Genomic DNA, 4,603 nt, shown 5'->3' with positions numbered 1-4,603 from the left:
CCTACGAAACTACTGGAGAATATACTATTCCAACACAAGAGAATAAACCAAGAAGGAGGAAGGCATGAAACCCAGGATATAGGGAATGGATCCCAGGAGAAATGTAAAGTCAATTCCACAGTTGAAAGCAAGGCAAATCCAGAGACACAACAGGCCCAGAGAGCACCAGTTCAGAGAAAACAGAAGTCCTCAGTAGAGAGAGCCCTAAGGAAAGCAATTGGAATGGTTAAATTACCTGATCTGAGTGATCTTGTGGGAAATGTACTAAGAGACTGTAGGAAGACATGGAAAAAATTAGCAACAGATTTAAAAAAAAAAAAAAAAAAGCACCAACCAAATGAAAAAAATCAAGGCATGTTCTACCTCAGGGGAAAAAAATAGGAAAGACATTGAAAAAAAGGAAACTCTGAGAAACTGTTAACAACCAAGAAGAGTAGAAGGAGACATGACAACTAAATGTAATGTGGTCTCTTGGATGGAATCTTGGAAGAGAAAAAGGACATTAGGCAAAAACAAAGGAAATCTGAATTAACTATGGACTCTAGCTAATAATAATGTATCCATATTGGTTCATTAATTGTAACAAATGTACTACACTAATATGTTAATAATAAGGGAAACCAGGTATAGAGTATATGGTAACTCTGTATGTGCTACCTTCACAATTTTTCTGTAAATTTAATATTGTTCTAAAAATAAAGTTTATTTTTAAAAAAGGAAGAAAATCACGATTAAATATACTATCACTCTCAGCAGTGAACAATATTTGTAAAGGCATAAAAATGCAAATGTTGAATACTGATTTAACAAAAAATTTTAACTGCATTGGAAGTGGGAGATGAGTGTATGAAGCAGACGGATGGCAGACTAAGAGAAATAAACTCATTTCCCATGAAAAAGATAAGTGGATGATGTCTAAAATTGGTGATTCAAACGATAGCAGGATATGCATTTTACTTAGAAATGTGATGTATTTAAATGGCAGAAGAAACAGCTAAGAGTAGAAAGAGGTTATCTTTGAGGAAAAGGACTGGGGAAATTGCAGTTTGTGGGGCACAGAAACACTGTATTTTGTTAATTAGCCTTTCCGATGCTAGTTTAGTTTTCAGACTATGTCCATGTAGTGATTTGATGAGATAAACATTAATCTAAAAATCAGAAGATTAAAGTCGATTTTTATCTGCTGATATGCAAAAAGCTTTCAATACTTTAGCAAATCAAAAAGTAAATTCAAGGAATCCACAGAAATTAGCTTCATTGCACTACTAAAGAGCTCTACGCAGTTGTTTGTCATATTGAAGTTATTCTTTTAAAAAAGTGGCAATACACTAAATATTAATGTCATTTCTGAAACTTAGGTTTCCTCCTTTGACCACTTTCTTCATTCTTATTTCCTCATTACCAGAAAAACGATTCTTTCACCTCACCACATCTACATTCCCCAATTTGTGCCTGTCACCTCATTTGCCTTCATCTCTCTTTTTAGTCATTTAAATTCTTATTTCAAAATCCCTTCCCCCTTGACTTTTCTCACACACACCAACAATCTCTAATCTTGAATGAATCCAACAATCTGTTTTAAGTCCTGCTTTTTCATGGCTGAAAAAAGTGGATACTTTCTTTGGTTGGCTTCATTTTATTTTAAAATATTTATTTATTTGGCTGTGCTGGGTCTTAGTTGTGGCATGCAGGATCTTCATTGCCGCATGTGGGATCTTTTTTAGTTGTGGCATGCGGGATCTAGTTCCCTGATCAGGGATCGAACCCGGGCCCCCTGCATTGGGAGCATGGAGTCTTAACCACTGGACCACCACGGAAGTCCCTTGGTTGGCTTCATTTTATCTATTATTTAAAATATTTATTTATTTTTGGCTGCACCAAGTCTTAGTTACAGCACATGGGATCTTTAGTTGCAGCATGCAGACTTCTTAGTTGTGGCATGTGGACTCTTAGTTGCAGCATGTGGGATCTAGTTCCCCAACCAGGGATCAAACCTGGACCCCCTGCATTGGGAGCGCAGAGTCTTACCCTCTGGACCACCAGGGAAGTCCCTTGGCTTCATTTTAAATTCATAATTTCCAAACTTATTTGAAAGTCAGTACTCATCCATAGCCCTCTTACCCTTCTTGATTTGTTGTCTAAACATCTACCATTTTTCTTTGGCCTCCAATCTTCTTTGGCTTTTTTGCTGATATCATTCCCAGATGATGGCTTAATTTCCCATTTCACTAAGAAAATAAAAGCATTCAGGCATTATTTCCAAATATATCCTTCTTTCCCTTCCTTTTTGTTCGGAGGAAGAAACATCCATACTTTTTCCTGAGGCTCTTTCCATCTACTTGACTTCTTCACTTCCATTCTTCCCTTAGATGTTAGTTGTACGTGGAATTTTGTCCTCAGTGGGCTGATCACATTCTATTTGTTCTCTGAGAAGGCATTCATTAACAATCATGGTTTTAAGGGATCGAGCATGTTCACATTTCTAAGTTGATGGTGCAATACCTAGTCCTGCCTATGTTTTCATACATTTTCATCTTGAATGTCCAAAGGTACATCAAAAACATGGGGGGAGGTTGGGATTAGCAGATGCAAACTATTACATACGGAATTGATAAACAGCAAGGTCCTACTGTATAGCACAAGGAACTATATTCAATATCCTGTGATAAACCATAATGGAAAAGAATACAAAAGACTATATATAACTGAATCACTTTGCTGTACAGCAGAAACTAACACAACATTGTAAACCTATACTTCAATTAAAACTACAACATGCCTGTGTATCTTTCCACAAATCTATACCTCCTATACTATCTCAGTTAATCAAAGAGGCAGTATCCTAAGTCATCAAAGACAGAAGTCAGGGCATTATCCTAGACAACTTTCTTGTTCTTTCCTGATACCCAATCCATTGCTTCAGTGCCTGACACAGTTGAGACTGAACAAATATTTACGAATGAGTGAATGAAGGAATGAGTGACGCTTGTCCGTGCTTATTTCCATCTCCCTAAAGTATCTTTTCCTACTTCCACTGCAGTGTCAGGCCCTCACCATCAGTTGGCTGTATGATTGCTGTTCCATCAATTGCTGTCATCATCTTTTTATTTTCCATGTTTTTTCTTCATTGATTACTACTTCCCTTAGTCTGCAGCATATTCAAGGTTCTTACATGTGTTTGTGTGTGGAAACAAACTTCTTTCCCTAAGCAATTGCTACATTTCTGTCTCACCCTTCTTTCCTTTGTCCCCAAGCTTCTTTAAAGGTCTCTAGCTTCCTGACAAGGCTCATTTAACTAGAGTATCTTTGTAGTAGGGGGTAGTTCTAAACTTTTGCTGGCTGAATAAAAACGGATTTTGACTGCAAGCATTCTTCCCCTTCACCTCTGATCCTCAGCCTCAGGGCTCTAAGAGCAGATCTCAGGGGCAGACTGTTCTTAGAAGGAACCCTTCTGGTAAGCCCATCTAGACCCTAGTCAAATATACACCCATTGTTCTGAAGAAGCCATAAAGACTGGTAAAATAATCAAAATGCAGGTACTTTGTTCAGACTGAGATTAAGTATTCAGTAAACACTTACTGGATGCATAATAGCTAATATTTATTAAGCACATGCTATTGCTGAGAAATTCACATCAATCAGCTTAATCGCCTGAAGGAGCACCTGAACGGTACTATTATTACTTTCCATTTTACAAATAAGGAAACTAAGTTTTAGAGAAAAATAACTTGCTCAAAGTCAATGATGTAGATTCTTGAGCCAGGGTTCAAACTGTCAGGCTAGATGCGTAAGTGTATTTTTAATCACCCCATTACACTCTCTTGGCTGTACCCTACTAGGTTTTACAAGAAGTAACAAGGGCGTAGTCGCTCCTCAAGAAGCATACGGACTCCTCAAAGCAGAAAGACAGCTATAATGCAAGGCAGACATTGGCAAGCCCAATCTGAAAGGTGCAAAGTACTAGAGTCCAGCTGAGAAACCCAGAGGTTCCTTGCTTCCTTCTAGTTAGGAGACTAAAAAGGACATATGGAAGATGTGGACTTTAAAAGACTGGATAGGATTTAAACAATTGCTGGTAAAGGGGAGAAAGATAACTCAGACAAGGTAAACATCAACAGCATTGAGCCAGAAAAGGACAGAGCATGCTCACAAGACAGGGGCATCACTGGATTAGAGCCAAGGGTGGGTGAAGGCAAGGGGATAGGATCAAGACAGGAAAAGTGGTTTGAAACCAGATTCTGGATAATTTGGACTTTATCACGATCACAAGATCTTGTGGAGCGACAAAGTAGAAATGAGAAGGGAATAGATTTCAGAAACATAATCAACTCAAGTTGGTCTTGGCAAAAAAATGACACCTAAGCAATGTAACTGAAAACATAAGCATTTTGCTTTGTCTCAGTTACCAGAGGCTGAGAAACCTTTTTAACTGAAATTTAGAAACTAAGGTTGGTTAAAAAGCCTCCTGTCACGCATGCACATGCACGTTTATGTACACACATAAATCCACACACACTTATACACACATATAGTGAGAACAGTTGAAATAAAGATCTAGGAAATAAATACGGGTTAAAATCAAGATAACTCAAGACTTGACTAT

The sequence above is a fragment of the Eschrichtius robustus genome, chromosome 2 (genome assembly GCF_028021215.1).
Source record: "Eschrichtius robustus isolate mEscRob2 chromosome 2, mEscRob2.pri, whole genome shotgun sequence".
NCBI lineage: Eukaryota > Metazoa > Chordata > Mammalia > Artiodactyla > Eschrichtiidae > Eschrichtius > Eschrichtius robustus.
Note: the sequence above shows the minus strand (reverse complement) of the source record.